Source organism: Hetaerina americana, unplaced genomic scaffold (genome assembly GCF_022747635.1).
Source record: "Hetaerina americana unplaced genomic scaffold, ioHetAmer1.1.p SCAF_8, whole genome shotgun sequence".
Classification (NCBI taxonomy): Eukaryota; Metazoa; Arthropoda; class Insecta; order Odonata; family Calopterygidae; genus Hetaerina; species Hetaerina americana.
This window is the reverse complement of record NW_027287427.1, coordinates 35,079,396-35,096,977: the sequence shown is the minus strand read 5'-3', so window position 1 is coordinate 35,096,977 and position 17,582 is coordinate 35,079,396. Positions and strand designations below refer to the sequence as shown.

Here is a 17,582-nt window from a genome sequence, read left to right as displayed (position 1 = left end):
AATCGATAAAAAACTAAAATGAAAAAAGATTTACATTAACGTAATCTTATTTCAATCGGAATTTACTGAAGTCGAAATATGAGTTTGATGTAATTCAATGAACAAGAATCCGAAAATTAAATAAATACAAGATTATGCATACCAAAACAGAGTAAACTCGTGACGGGGAAAACATACATACATATACTATACACACCCACACACAAATATATACACACAATTGTATTCATGCATTTGTACATAATCATATATGTATGTATATATATATATGTATATATATATATATATATATATATATATATATACTTAACTTATTTAAATACATGCATATACACACACATGTACATGTATGCACACATACATACTGTATATACATAACTGTTTATTTATTTATATATATTTATAAAGAGGGCTTCACAAAACGCTTCGATGTTGACCGTACTGAGAATTTTATTAAACGTCATGGCGTTACGAAGGGTCAACAATGAGGAGAAAATCTACAGGAGAAACGTAAAAAATAACCTTATAATCGAAACACAGTAAAACAATGTACAAAGAGCGTTTGTTGTTTGAATTTATTACCGACCACTCTCGTGCTCAGGTGAAGTACACAAAAGCTGGCGACTGAGCACACATAATTACCCAAAACTAAAGTTTTCACCAAATTTCTGAATTGCACACAAGATCTGGAACATTAAACGGAAAGAACTACCAGTTTCAGAGTCTGGGCAGGCATCGTTTTGGGCACTTGAATGTTTATCTTCGCCACCGGCATCCGACGTGGATGGGGCAACAGTTGATTTATTACACCACTCCATGCACGAAAAATCTATATTATCCCTCACTCTCCATGTTCATGGGCGCACGGCCGGGGAAAAAAATAAGTATTTTAAACATTCATGCCATCCCTCTTCGAGGAGAGCGCTCGACAAGATATGACGAGCGTACACGTCCATATTTCATCAGTTTCCAACCACTAATCAGAACAATGGGAGTTGGAGGAACATAAGACGGATAATGCCACCATGAATTTACAGACGATAGGTGCAGCTATTTTAAATTTTTATTCAATCCAACAACATTTGACTATAAACAAAACAATATGGAACCTTATTCATGAAGTTTTTCCCAAGATGAATACTGTTTGAATATAATTTACATATGAGTGTAAAACGACGTTTTCCCAAACAAATTCATTGAGATGGCGTGGAACTTTCTGATATCATAGCAGCGTGTTCAGGAATTAATGATACCACTAATGACTACGTCGCATTGGAAGAATTAATAGTCACGCGGACTTTAGCACAAGAGGAACACGTCACCTTAACTGTCGCATTTAAAATAGGTTATGGGGCATTATCGCCCCAAGACATGGTGTGTACACGAAGTGGCGAACGACACATAAACCCATTCACGATACGGACAATTCGCCCTCTCGAACACGCCACTATTATGAATTACGACTTCAAATTTTTTTTAACCCGTTTATTGAGGGAAAGCGGTTTTCCGTTTCAATATTCAATACTTAAAAAATGCTCTTTATACAGAGTTGTAATATTGAATTCTCAATTTATCAGAGGTTTTCCAAGCAAATATTCCACCAGGGGGACATTATTCCATCATAAAATTGGTACCAAACTGCAATATTAAAAAAACATTACTACCACTAAGCCGCGGTCATATTACAGGTCGAGGGAGGGGCAGTTTTTTTGCGAATGGCCACTCTTCCAAACTCCGAATTTTTGCTGGATCCGCACTGTTGGTGCGTTGCATACCATTTTGATCATAAAAAAAGATTTTCTAGAAACTCAAAAGTGAAACTGCACAACCTTTTTTTTGTTTTAGATTGAAACCATTCGCAGGCCGGTTTTAAGGCGCCTAAATTGTTTCGAACATGGATACATGAAGACCTATTCTCCCATAATTTCTTCTTCGACGTCATCTCTGATCGATGTCTACTCCAGTAATCAGAAAAATGTATTTAATAATGTAGGACAAATTACGTCACCAAGAAAGTATTCACCACTTGTCAATAAGAGTTAGCCTATTTATTGCGTCCATTTAATCGTCAAACGCCAGTATTATCAATGTATTTTCCCGACTTTCTCGAGTTAGAATAAAAAAAATACAAAATCCATAACCCGCCTAAGTTCCCATACTATATCCTCCTGGCTAGAAGAAACCTTATTTGTATGCTGGTACTGATACCTGATAATGAGGGCAAAATGACGACGCGAGTATTAACCATGGGAATTGAAACCATAACAAGCCAAGGCCACACTCACGAAGAAAGAAAATGCGTTCACGGAGGAGAATGATATCAATAAGGCACAAGATCGCACGAAGCCTACAGTCTCATGAAAAAAAGTCGCGCGGCCTCTTTGCTTGGCGGCCATTACGCCTCAGTTATCAATAGCCTCTCGCCCAGGCTTCTATTTACGCCTGCACACTCGGTTGTTGCCGAAGAAGACGTGGGAAGATAATAAAAACACCGACCCTCCTCCCCCCCCCACCCAACCTCACATACCTCCACCAGCTCCGATGCGGGGGAGGGAAAAACAAACGAGACGCAACATACGCGCCTTCAAAGGACGAGTAGAAGGGAAGAACACAGAGGGGCCGTTTGAGGAACCGGGAGAGACGGAAGGAACGAGGAGTAAAGGGACCTGGGAAGGAGAAAGGAGAAGTGGAGTGACTTGGTTTACAAACAAACTCGCTCGGTAATGCTAAAAGCTAATCCCTTCAAGGACAGTTAAGGGGGAGGGCTGGGAGAGCATTGGGATGATGTTTGTGGTTCGGGAGCCACAAATAGGAGATAGAAGGTGAAGCAGGGAGAGTTGGTGTGAATGAAGGAGAAGGCTGTGGAGATGGAGGAATTGGGGAGGAAGGAAACCCGAGACACGTCTTTCCGCAAGCACCGCCACGAACTCTTCCCTCCTTCCCCCACCCCTCCCCATCCGTAGCCATCTCCCCCTCCGAACCCCGGCCATGAGCAGACTCCCGGGGAATCTAGTTGAAATGACGAAAGAGGTACTCAACCTAACCCTATTTCCGCGCGCGCAACGGGAGGTTTATAAGCCGGACCTCCCCCACCCTTAGATCGACGGTATCTAGGCATCGCGTTCGAGTTAGCACGGGAATTCTCGGAAAGGAGTCAGCGCGGCGGAACGAAAACATTAATTCCTTTTTCCTTTCCTGCTTAAACCCCTCGGACAAATGAGGATTCGGAACAACGGTAGAGAGGGATAGAGAACGAGTGAATAGGAGAGAGATTAAGGGGAGTGAGAAAGAGGGATGGAGTGTGGGGGAGAGAGAGCCGAGATCGCCTCGTCAGGAGGGACTTCTAGAAGAACAACTTATCCCCATATCCAGAGAGAGGAATATTATGAGGCTCGAACAAATCCTCGCCTCGCCTTCCTTTTCCTTCCCTCTCACTTATTTCTGCCATAATAGGGTGTGTAATGACGAATCCAGCAACCTACCCTCTAGAAATTCGTCACACGGCACATTCACTTAAGGAACTTGAGATGTTCTAACGTCGCGACGTTAGAACAACTTAAGTTGACGTGGTTTATCACCGAAACAGATATATCAGAAGACGTGTGGAAAGCCTATATCAGGTATTGTCACATTCCAAAAGTTATGAATTTAAGCATAAAACATTACGTAGAAATTGTTACCATGGAGCATTATGTATTACGTTAATCTCCATTCCACAGCTGCTGTGCCTATAACTTACCAGCGTGAACACGAGACAAGAATAATCAACAGAGAGGGACCAGAGAAGATAACAATCGTTGAGTATTACAATATTCAAAAATGAATACGAGTAAAATATGATCTTGTGCTTTCCCGGCGAATTGCTGTGGAAAAGGCTACTCGGGTCTTCCGCCGGGTCAGTTCGATGCTCCAGTTCTCCATCGATGACGCCGAAACGTTTCCGGTGACCCGAGTAGCCTTTTGAATAGGAGTACTTTTACATATTCGTTGCACCGCGAAAACTACGTGCCACGGGGGCTCTGAGAATGGGGTCTTAGGTTCAGAACCAACCATTGAGCTTATTTAGTTTCTAAGAATTACGAGGCCATTGATTAGTAGCAGAGAATTACTTAACTAGCTTTTAAACCCTCAATGAAAATACAGGGATGGAGATGGTGACCTGACTATCGTACTGGCTTCCCACCCAGAGGGCCCGGGTTCAAATCCCGGCGGTGTTGAATATTATTCAGAGGTATCTCGATCCCTACTTGAGGTGCTTTGTGGAGGGCACTGGGAGTGAGTACGCCGTCCCTTGGATGGGACGTTAAGCTGCGGACCCCTAGGCGCCTTTCGTAAAGAGTAGGCTAATGCCGACGCCGGGTTTCTCTCCACCCTTTATCTTTTCCTGTCCATCCTCAATGGCGCAAATGACCTCAGCTGTCGGTCGCCTACCCTCAAAACTACTACTTGAAAAAGTACTGTAATTCAACATGAAAAATTGTTGTGCCGAGTATACTAGGAAACCACCTGGTAATGTAAGTTTCAAAATATACACGCAGAACGGTCTCAAGCTTTTTTTGGACTTAATGATAAACTATCATGACAGAAAACCAAATGCTTTGATTTATACGAACCCATTGTCAAACAAAGAACGTGAAACTTTCAATATACCTGAATCATTGGCATACTAGGGAAAGAAACTGATCTGCCGACCTTGAATGCGCGGTTTTATGATTCGTAGCAGATACTTTAAGCGATAGGTTAGCATTGAAATTTCATTATTTACAACGCCTTGGGGGAGACATTTAAGATAGAGGGGTGAGAGGGAGTTTCACTGTTTGCTGTGGAAACGGGATTCTGAAGAGAGGAGAGTGGTTTATAAAAATACTGCCATTTAAAAGAGCATTCATATGTACATGTAATTTTACAATTTCAAGTTCCTCTAAAATATTGCCTTTTCCCCTTATTTTCGTAGTGTAGAATCTCAAAATTAAATTTACATGGGACACAAGACGATATTTTCGTCATCCCTCCAGCCATTTCATGTCCCCTTCCCGCTTAACCCTTCTTTATTCTTCCCTCCTTCCTACCACCAGGATACCAGCTGCCTGCCACCGTCCTCTCAATAATGAAGGCAAGTGCTTATCTCCCCCCCTCTTTCTACCTCTCTATTTCTTCAGTTTCACTGTTTCTTTTGGCTTTCCAAATTTCCTATCTTTGTCCCCGCCTACCTTACTCCTCACCCTTTTCTTCCCCCCACCCTTCCTCAAACAGGCATAAATATGATGTATCACAATTTGAACCTTGTATTGTACCCGAAGATGGTTCGATGAACTGAAACGTTTCGTACGTTGCAAATAAATCAGGGGAAAAGTACAAAATTTTTCTCCTCAAAAACTGTACTTAATCTGTTTTACAGGTTTTCCGGTCATTTCCTAATTTCCATGGGCAATCGATCTAGAATCCCAAATTTCCAGTTCCCAGATTCAGTCATTAACCCAAAAGACGATTTCATAGGCGAGGATAAAGCTCCCCTGGTAATGCACCTTAATGGGCCTATATGCGTGTGAAAACTCCAACATTAGGAAGACCAGTCTCTTTCTCTGTCTCCTGCGGTTTCCCATTAAACCCCGGAAAATCACAGCCTGAATTCAACTGAGCGTCTCTTTAAGACTTCAACCGGAACCTTTCAACAGTTGCCCAAATCTCGACACACAGGAATATAGAACAAAAAGAGCAAAAATATGGAGTGGAATGGGTAAATTATCGTAACAGCAAGATGTTTTACAGGTGTTCTGAGTCAATTAAATTCAGGAATTTTCCTCAGGTAATTGAAATTCAACCAAGATTCAAATTAAATGAAAATTGGACGATTGTTGCTGGTGAAACAGTTTCCTTGAAGTGATTCTACTTTATTTTACGTGTTAGAACTTTGTACGAGAATATTGTTCTGAAGAACTACCTATGTAGTGGAGTTACTGACGAACAAATCTTATATTCGAAAGTAGAGGATCCGAAACTGCGACCACCACTTCACATACTATTTCGGATTTCGATGATAAGTGCAGTAATAACGGATCCATAAACGCCATGAGCGAACCCAGACTCCCAAAAATAATTCTTATCATCTATTTCTTCCACTCCGCATTAAAAACATTTTCCAGGCATTTTGAGGGGAGGACTCGTATACTAAGGATCGAAAACAGCTACACGAGAGAAGACAAATGACATTTGATTATTAAACTATTCAAACAACAATATAAGTGTGTTCTTCAAAAATAAATGGACGTTGAAGCATGCGGATTCGTCGACCTGTCCGGCACGACGAACCAACCAATTTAACCGAATGCTAGCATTACGACTCGTAAAGATTCTCGCTCGCGTCAAGTTAAAAATAAACACAGCCTTCAGAGTTGTATGCACAGTGCTTCCTCGAGCGCTGTCGCCAAATAAGATCGTCGTGCGAGCGGAAAAACGGCTGGCGTCCAGTTGATGCGAAATGAAGTCCAATAAAGGACAAATAATAGCCCAAGGGATAGCTACGATGGTGTCGTGAACTACATCCTCTGAACTCCTCTGGAACGGAAGCCACCGATATGCTAACTTACTCTGTTTGACCTCTTCGTGCATTCCACTCGAATTAAATAAAGAACGCACGACATACCACAAATCCTGTAGGGACACTCCCTATATTATTTATAATGGAATAAGTGATGGGTGGATATATGCTCTATGCTCGGGCTCGCTACACTCCCTTGCAAAAGCAAACATGCAACATTAGTAAAAAAAATATCAAAATTCTCGTGGAAACAAAGGGAATGTTTTTCGGTTTGAGGTCTCTCTAGTTTATTTTTTTGTGCACCGGTGGAGGTCGTCGGTGAAATACGCGAGTGAGGAGACACGGGGGGAGGGGTCAGTCGTGCGGGGGCAAGAGGGGGAGGGGGCGGCGAGTGAGGGGCACCCACCAGGGTTGGGTAGGTGGAGGGCCCGACGACGTGCTTGGCCATCTCTGCGATGACCTCTCTTTCCATCCTGAAGGCCACTGAGTGATGACTTCCCAGAGAAATAAGGGCTGCGAAGGAGCTCTTTCATCCCTCTTTGCTGCGATATTCGGCGACGTGACCAAATAAAAAATAAAAAAATATATTCCTGAGAAGGGATGAGGTGCCAAAATGGAAGAAGACCCGAGGGAAAATCAATACAAAACACCTTAAATTATTTTTGCTTTTCAAAAAATTTTACTTTTCCCCCTAAATACTGCACAATTTTACACGACGAAACTTCGTGCAACATATTGATATTCTGAATTTAAATATTAATCCTTATTCTGAATCAAAATAATAATTCTAAGTTGAAGGTTAGACAGAAATTTACAAACTCATTTCCTTATTATTATTTAGGATCATTGATTTCATTCATTCATAGATGTGTACCCGAGAATTCAAATTCTCACGGTCTTATACTTATGCAAACACTTATTAAGACACGCCCAACACAATGTACTGGGTCATACATCAAATCTTTAGCTTCATTAGTGTACTTTTGATTTCCGCTCCACTGTCAACTAATGCTAATTTTTTGCCTGAGACTCGCTTAGCTTTTGTTTCGTCGATTTCGAGGTGTTCGATACATTAAAGGGAGTGGAATTAATGAATGTAATACGGAAGATAGGAATAGATTGGAAATATGAGCGACTTGTCCGCAATCTGTAATATACCAGACTGCACTTGTGGGTGGGCCGGATGGTGAGAATTATATTAAGATTGCGGATTATCTTAGCCAGTCAGCCAATGGTCCACAATCATTATCATGCGCATTAGGAAAACTGCATGATAAATATTGGATGAATATTAATGCCAAAAATAAAATGTGGAAGTTTTTGAGGAGTAGGAAGGAAATGTTAACCGTTAAAATTGAAGGGTAACGACTAAAATCAGAAAATAATCGCTTTAACTGAAGAAAATTTCTCAAGATGAAGGTGGTTGACGAGAAGACGCTGAGGAAGGATGCTAAGAAAAGACTAATCAAAACATTGATATGAAGCGTGGCTTTGTACAGCTCGAAAACTTGGCCATTGAATCATGACGTTAGGCGCAGATTGGAGGGTTTTGAGGTGGGAGTGGAGAATGATGGCAAAAAGGAACAAGGAAAAACAAAAGAGAAAATGCAGCACATGGTTGGGAAGGATAGGGTATTGTTGGGAGAAATACAGTGTTTTGATTTGCGATGGAATTTTGAAGTCAGAGATAAACGTTAGACAAATGAGGAAGAGTATGAATAGGATAGTCACATAGGACGGAATGAAGTGAGGGAAGCATGCGGAATTACAGAAGGGTTTATTGTAGTGTCTGAAGTCAGATTATATTTTGTTAAGAGAAGCAGAAACTGCATCGCCATACCATTACGGCCATCCGAAACCTACCATTAACACTAGAATACTAGTAATAAACCTCATCATCATCAATCCTCTTGATCAATACCCTTGGCAAAAATGTACTAATATACTAAAAATAAGAACCACACTATTGGACAACTAGTGATACCAAAATGTTTAATGTGAATGCCGAATTGGAGGAAAGATTCTATATTACACAACAGGGGACATACACTTCGAGCAATTGATACTTTGACAAAAATGATTGATATGAAAAAAAGATTAACCAGAGAAAACAGAAATGGCTCTGAGTGGGAAATAAAAGAGGGCCAGTGACTCTTACCTTCCCATTTAAAGAATGAATAGAGAAGAGTTCATTTAAGCTCATTCAAAACTAATATAGTGGGGAAGTGAAAGTCAGTGAACGGAGAATTTTCGCCCATAGTTAGATTATCAGTCTTAATCCTGAAGTAGGGAATACTACGGCGGTGATTCACGTAAGTCTACAATAATGAAGGCATATATAGTTGGTGATGCGGAAATTTCGTGAGGCAAAGAATTTTTATTGGAACTTCACGGCTTTCATTCGAAGACAGGGAGAAAGAGCCTCGATTGCCTAGCTGTCATTTGCGCCCTTCTCTAGATATAAGACTACGAGGGTGTATGCATGAGTGACAGCGTGAAAAAAGAGATATTAAATGAATTGGCGAGAGGAATTAAATGAATTGACCCAGGGATTTCTACAGCACGGCGAAAATATGGCGTTTTGTCACATTCATCCAAGGACTCAAAGATTATAAAAATCATTTTCCCTCCTCGTTCTGGCAACACTGTTTCCCGGAAGGTCGTGGAAGAGCGATGGATTCGGCACGATTCTCTAAAGAACAGCATTGCCGTAGGCTACTTAGTCGATTATTTACTGGTGGACTGGAACTTTCTCGAGATCACGGGAAGTTTCGACACAAACGCACTCCTCCCATCCGGCCTCCAGTTCTCGCCACACTCGGAATCTCGAAAGAGGGGAAAAAACCAAAGCTGACACACTACTTCGATCCTTATCAACCGGTGAGAGATGACCTCAGGCTGACTGAATAGCAGCAGTCCACCAACGAGCTGAGTGAATTCCTTCCTCTTACCACTAAGCGATGTATTTGACGGCCGTCTCGCAAACAGTGACATCGCGTGCATTCGGAAAACATTGTGCTCTTTCCCCAAGGATGGGATAATAAACACTTGAATAATAACAATAACACCAATATGAAAATATGCATTCAAAAGTCACGACTAATTTAAAACATTTTTTTCTCAAAAAAAACCAAATCTACAATTCCAGTCCAAAACCAATCACAGCCCACAACATCAAGGTGCAATACATACTCATTAAGAATTTTACACACCTTAGCTAAGTGAATACTATTTATTAAAACAAGACTTAGAAGTTACTCATTTTTTCAGCAGTTTGATTATAAGTTGACGAGAAATCAAATTTTCGATTATGATATAAAATAATTTAGAACCGCAGGGCAGGAGTTATATCGAACTCTAATGCAACATATTTATAGCGGGTTGCCGTGTGTGAATTTAAAGAACCTAAACCACTCCTTTGGCTGACACATTGTATATTCCGAAGAATATGCGGAACTATGAAGTCTTTATGAAAAATGATGGTCGATTCATCGTTGGGAATAAATCAAGGCCATTGCGACTCTCCACTGATATTCTTTTTGTATGTCTTACCTGATCGAATGAGAATATTATTCCCGAATCAAATATTCGCGATTTCGACAAGGACGGAGAGTTTTTTTTGGATTGGAGATTCCAATCAATTGCATTTAAAGCGAAGGGGAATATTTCGGAAAGAGATGGAGAGAATGTAGAAATAGAGAAAATCTGACTTATGCTTGGATGACTGCTGAAGCCATTGGACATTCATCCCGACAGTAGATTTTAATCCCATAACCCAAACGCTGATAACTGGTTCATCCCAAAGATCTTACCGAGCATCTGAAAGAGGGAGTTTACACGTTCCGTAGCATAACACGGACCAATCCGACAGAAAACTTTGCAACGATTAATGGTAAAAGATAAAAGGAATACTTAGTGCGTCGATCTGGAAATTTAAAAGTCGTTGACATACAGGATATATATGGTCCTAATGACAGTCCTGCGCATGATTTTATTGTGACACGACTATCAATGGCAGCGTGGTAAAACCGGTCAAGAAATGTGGTTGGGGCTCTGCCTTCGCTGGTCTGGGTTCGAGCAGTTTGAGAGGAAAGAAATACCTCCACGTGAATTGTGTTTTTAGACTTTGCAACACGGCGCGATGGAGCGTTAGCTCCACCATGACAATGCCCCAGCCACACGTCCTTCATCGTTACCAACTTTGTTTCCCCGACTGAAGAGAGAGCCGAACGGAAAGCATTGCGAGACCGTGGAAAACGTCCAAAAGTGTCGTATAACGTTCCTAAGAGACATTCCCGTCGAGGAGTTTCAGGGTGCCTTCCAGAGGTGGCAGACACGTCTCCGCAATTGTCGCAACAGGGGGGGAGTATTTTGAAGAATTTAAAGCATTTATACAAGCACGATAAATAAATCTATTTTTCCGAGAGAATGCGATTTACTTTGAAAGAGGACCCTGTAGTTCTCCCAAGCTGTTGCGATTTTCATTAAGAAAATCCCCAATCCTCTAATGCATGATATACTGAATTCCTATCCTCAATTATTTATCTTCATTCGTAAGCGATAAGGTTAAGTTTTTCATTTCAAATAATTGTTAAACCGACGAGTCCTCGAACTAACCAAATGGTGAGTCCTCGACCTTAGCAAATGGGACTGACTTCGGAAATGTAACCAGGACGAATTTCAAAAATGCTGCTGGTACTTGTGAATGTATATCATCGGATGAATAACATTTAAAACGGCGCATCAAGCCAAAGTCTAGGAATTAATGCCATGCAACAATGACTCCAGCAAAATGGCAGTGTTCCACAAAATCCACACAAACAAAACATATACATGTATGCCACGAAAGCCAAGCTTCGGAGTGTGGGAATGGCGGTTATTTCAAGGAATAACAGTACTTAAACCACATATTACGACAAAGTTTTACATAGAATTATAACAGAAATCTAACTCCACTGTTATGTTACTTCAAGCTATGAACTCTTTTAGTATTCACAAATATAATACAAGCGACGGAGGCCTCGGGGTATAACAAACCCCACTGCAGGTTTTACTGACTACTTGAAGGTATGCGACATGGCTAAGAAGGAACTTAAATGACCGATTCAAAAAATTAACTCGGGTCCTATAAGGCTGTCGTGAACAAATGCCTACACAGAATTCATGCCCCTATTTAAATCGCATGCCCAACCACACAGCAATTAGCGTTCATAAACATTCTTGTTCAACTCCTCCATTAAGCGCTAAAAACGAATATTTTTAATATTTGGCACTCAGCGGCCATGGAACAACAGAGCATCATGAAAGAGCAACATTCCAAACCGAAAAAGGATTACTGAAGTTAAAAAAAAACTGGCCTCGAAGAGGTCAGTTATTAAACGTAACTGTGAAAAAAATTATCACCGGCGACCCAAGCGAAGGTACAAAGGTTGATGACCTATTTCATGATTCTTCGGCGATGGGGGTCCGACGCCCGCTCCATTACTTTGGTACCATATAACAATTATTGTAACTTTTAAAATATACATAGGGAAAGCATGTCAAGGGTTGTCATAGGGCTGCGAACACTTAAAAGAAACACTCGTCATTTTTTCTGACTTTCCGGTTCTTACGGAGCGAAGGTTAAAAAGGCATTAAATCTATCGCATTAATTGCAAGCAAACCTTTTATTTATGATGCTGAAATGTGTAATTTGCACCACCGTAATGCGGCAGGAGGCACAATGACAATTAGATCGGAAAGATCAAGAGAGGCATAACATTTTAGATATCATTTTTCCCGCGAATGGCAATGGAAAAATAACTTCAAACGAGTCAGGGATAAAACCTTACTCAAACATAGGTGCTTTGTCATAATTTTTATATAATCCGTATTTTTTTGCTTCCCTTGTTGATAGCAGCTCACCCCCTATGCGTGGAGAAGTATTTCACAATTGGATACCAGAGTGCATTTAGCTGTTGATGACATCATTTCCATTGCTTGAATTATTTTCCAATATTAATTATCTCTAACAATTGATTAATAGCTAAATTGTGGGGCATTCAACTTCCCCCCCTGAAACGTTCGTAGCTACTGCTTCAAGAGTGCCATGCAGTTGCGGATTTTCAAGGGTCCAGGGTACGTAGAAGTGCTCGCCTATTTTCTTCGACAGTTACCGTGAGAAACGTAAGAAAGCACTGAACCGCACATCTCCGTCGCTAGCAGCAGCAGGAGCTCTCGCTTCCGACGGAGGGAGGGGAGAACTGAAACTTCCCTTAAATGGGCTGAGTCAAGACTCTTTGCCCTCTCAACGGTGGTAAAAGGATACAATATCTTCTTCAGCGAAGTTCTCGCCAAGGACTGGATTCCGGATAAGAACCTCCTACCATTGCACGCTCCATTTACTGCGCGCTAAGTAAGTCGGGTGGGAGGGAAGGCAAAAGTGTAACCCAGCACCGCCACCCTGACCGTTAAACGTACGTAACGGTCTCCACTGACCTTAGTAAAAGATTCAGCGATGGGGGATAGCTTATCGGCATGCATCATGTCCGATCGGAATGATAATGCAGCTTTTGAGTCACGGCGACTCTCAGAGATGAATCTGACCCCAATAAAGACGCGAAAAAAATATGCTCTCACAAGGGCGGTCAAGGGAATTTACCGTAAAGAAGCTTAACCAGCATTCCAATGACCAGAAGACTCCTACAAGAACCCCCCCCGCCCACTTCCGAGGACCATTCTGAACACAACCGATATCGACGCTAAAACAATGAAAAGTCTGAAGAAGACGGGCCTCATACGGACATTGCGTGAACTAATTACGTCATAAATGTGTCATTGTCGGTTTTATCACTTTCTACTAATCCTTGGAATTTTTAATTTTCCAAACGGAAAAGCGCCGTAGCAACAAACCACCGGATCAGTGTTCATGGAAAATGTGTCCTCCAGGCAATCATATATTAACACAGTTTTAAAGTAGTCAACAGTAAAAAACGTAAATACAATGCCGGAAAATTCGTTTCAACTACGGCCAAATCCCGAAGACCCGTTGAGACGTGTCTGTTATTTGAAGTCAAAACTGAAATCAGTTGACCAAAAATAGAAACCATACACAATTTTTAAATCGGGATTTGGGTCTGGTTCGTCACAAAACTACGATACAATGCTTAAAAACATGAATTTTAAAGATTTATTTACCGAGGTTAATTACCTTTTAGGGTTTCTAGCCAACACAACCCTTGCACACTACAAGGGTTCCGAGTAAAAATAAGATATTTTTGGCAACGAAATGCAGTAGGATTACAAATAGTTTCCAGCCACTGTTTCCGTTATTTTTCAGTTTCCGACACGTTTTACTGGGTCAGGTAAAATTTATATAATATGCACGTAATGAGTCCTCAAAAGTAATTTCCGACACGCCTGTGAATGGAAGCACGACGTATTAAGTTCGCCGCCACATTCGAGACAAAAGAAAGCGACAGGAAATATTAAATATTCCACGCAGGTGTATTGAATATGCGTACACTCGGTCAGCGGTCCCTTATGTGCCCGTAGTCGCGGTGGCGTGACCACGGTTATGACACCGTGCGACGCCGATTCCCTCCAATGCGAGCGGGGTACGATCGGGACCACGGGAGGAGAGAGAGAGAGAAAATAACAAAGACAATCGCCACGCGACGAGCTCATTACTCATGCGAGTGCATTAGAAGCAATTATGTAACTGGAAATCGCGTGTAATGAAATTGAGTCGAGACCAGGCTCCCATTACATATTATACACTTCGCAAATGAAGTCCTTTAATGCCGAGTCTTCAAAAGAAAATGACAAGTGCATGACATGCGAGAAGGGGAGGCGATTCGGAGAATGCTAACGTCGCGTTTGGATCACGAGGCAGTGTTTTGGGCCGGAATTAAATCTTTCGCTATGAAAAGATTAGGGAAAACACGGAGACAGAAGAAAATTCAAAATGGATATTCTCGAGTCAAGTCATAATTTCCAGCGACACAACCTAACGCTTTTCCGCATGAAACATAACAAAATGGAAGGTCGGAGCTAATGAGGGAGTTTGAGGGGACCTGAAATAAGGGATTTTGTATCTGCCGATTTCTCATTACCATCATACAGTAATGAATGTCTATTTTCCTCAAATCAATCACGGCTTTAACTTGTTATCTAAATCACGACATGTTAGAGTCAGGACTGTACTGCAAATTTATCGTTACGGTATGGAAATCAAGTCAAAAAAATTAGCAGCCGTCCCCTTGTCAAAAATTATCTGTAACGTGGAGAATAAAAACTTCACGTACCTCTTTCAGGAAAACATTCACTACAATATAAATATTCTAGAGATAAAATTAACTGGAAAACGCAAATTCGACTAAAAACCACTACAATTACACGGTGAGTGGAATTTCATGTTGATTATAACATTCTGCTATAAGGCAAAGATAGTGGAACCTAGAAATTGATTATTACATGACAAGGACCTCATAGCAGATTGTCATGCCAACAGTTTTATCATTCGGTTCTACTAGAATGCCATCTGCTTGTGATAAGTCATACAATGTTTACGTTATCCGCAGTTAGTTAAAAATTCACGTGACGAACATCTCTGATATCCTAGAACTCTTGAAGAGGTACACTAAAGCAAATAAACAAGTTAAAACTTCGTTCCAACGAAATGATCCAACATACTCGAATTACAACGTAACACATTTTTAGTGAAACCCTGCTATTATTTTGATTACTATTCTTTGAATATAACCAATCAAGTCTCCGTACGTCGAGACTCGAGACCTTAGATCGAGACTCCAATTTCCTGCGTTTATAGCTGTTAAAACTGGAGGATTTCAGTAAAAGTATGGTTGTTCTGAGTCCAGAATAGAGCTAGTACACCAACAAATTTAACAATACGGACGGGAGTGGGCCAAATAAAACTTGTGACAAACCACTAATGGAACGAAGTCGAAGTTGCATTTCGTAAATCAATAATTGCCCGAGGACGCTTGTTTATTTCGCAGCATGGTAATAAAAATACTTTTTATGGGATAAAACAACCTCATATGAATGCTCGGTGGTAATTTTACATTTACAATATGTTCCACAAACGAAGGAAGAGTTTATCACAATTTTACATTGAAAGTAAATAGGTAAATAGAAGTGTTTCCTCTCTTACGCCTCCCACTATACAACATCATGTAGATTCGCTGAACTGCTGAGTTCGTAAGCTAACAATAAACGCAGTTTCAGTTTGCACGAAGACAGCGGTACATGGCGAAATTGCCTTCTTTCAGAAAATTCTTTCATACCCAATATATAAGCAAACTCGCTAATATTTGTTACAATCAGCAAACTATTCCCTGACAAATTAAGTAATTAGTGATTTTTTTTGTGTTTGGTCACATCATGCGAAAATACTTCGGAACAATAATGAACTATTTCGATTTTTAAAAAAACCTTTCTTTGCAAATTCAGTATTATTTTACATAGCAGTTCGTTCTCACCTGATTATTCTCTGTTCGTAACATATCTCCAAATCTGAATTGAAATCCTGAAAATTACACAACATAGTGTTGGTTTATCGTGGCAATAATCAGTAGTGGATATTAAAATAACATTTCATAGTCAAACTTGATATCATTTTCGTTATCCATTGGAGGATGCAACTTTTAAAGCAAATCTCAGTCTTTACTGAGACCAACAACCATGACAGTGGTGCAAGAACAGTAATTATCTACACCTTAATTACCTCACTTTGGCACACCAATCCACATATTACCAAGTGCTCTAGTTCCCTTACGTGAGAAGTTTTACGGTTTAAGTACAATGGAGAAACTCCGAGAAGTATCACTTAACATCTACACCAACGTGTCAGACCCCACTTGTCGAAGAAATAGGGACTTTACTTTAAGCACCCCTTTAACAGCTGCATTCATCCTAAAAGTCGAATGACTTTGAAATCAAACATTTTAATTAGGCCATAGAAACTGAGAAGGCGAACAAAAATCTTAGTTCCTCGATCAGAGAACCCTCTTAAAACGGCCCACCAAAATATCTTCGAAACCTACATAAAAAAATTCGATAAAACGCATAATAATATGTATTTCGTTTATAAATTTAACCAAAAGAAGACGTAATTGTACCTCAGCCAAACCACTGGAATTAATGGCTAACTCGCATCCTAATGAAACGAAGATTAAAGCGGTATCAAAGCAACACTATACATATAACACGACTGCATTGTGTTGCTCTCCCCCATAAACAATGCCTAATCATACAGTAGTCATCAAATTCACCTCAGTTTCCCATCATCCACATTACTTTTTATAAGGTAAGACACAGATTAAACCCCTATAAATGAATACGTAAACAAGAGGATCGTAGGAGCCGTGGGAACTTCTCGTCTTTTCTTCGAAGAACTAAAAATTAAAATTCCTTCGCAACCAAATTTCAATTTATTATATTGATGGATGAAAACAGAAGGCCTCGGGGCAATTGGGATTGGCATATAAACGCCGGTCCTGCGATCCCAATCCACCGCTGCTGTCTTCGACGTCATCACGGGGAACGAGGACGATGAAAAGTGACAATTCTGAAGAGCGCACACGCGATCATCTCCCCTCCCCGACCTTTACTCCGTTTAAATCGCCCCTGGGATGAATGGGGGCAAATTGGAGGAGGGAGAAAGGGGGCAAAACAGGAAAGGGGCGGGAGATTCAGAGGTACGCAGGGGTTTAAAAAAAAACTGTGAGGAGTCGGTCGGAGAGGTTGGCCGGTGGGAAGGGCAGAGAGCGGTGAAGGGAGGCCGATTACGACCACCCTACGCGGGTAGGGGGAAACTCCACAAGTGTTCGCGAGCACGATGTGACGGAGGTGGGGTAGGAATGATGGTGGAGGAGGGGTGGAGGAGCATGCTGGGCCAACGGTTAAAAAAGTCGACGCACGATCGGAAAAAAATTGCAGATACCGAAAAAAACGGAGCACCGCACCAACACGCAGACGAGCACACCCGTCAGAGTCATAACCCGTATCCGACGCCGAAAAAAACCGAATTAACTATTGCAAG

The 17,582-nt window shown here is 41.0% G+C and overlaps 1 protein-coding gene across 3 annotated transcripts in view; it reads right to left on the bottom strand.

Annotated features, from left to right (window-relative positions):
- Positions 1–17,582, bottom strand: part of LOC139697582 (uncharacterized) — a 525,492-nt gene that overhangs the window by 151,056 nt on the left and 356,854 nt on the right. The window contains exon 1 of one of the 3 annotated variants that reach the window (XM_071596350.1): positions 6,945–7,031. The exons of the other annotated variants lie outside the window; for them this stretch is intronic. The gene's annotated coding sequence lies outside the window, so the exon portion shown is untranslated. Of the gene's footprint in view, positions 1–6,944; positions 7,032–17,582 lie in introns of those variants that run through there. 3 annotated transcript variants of the gene reach the window in all.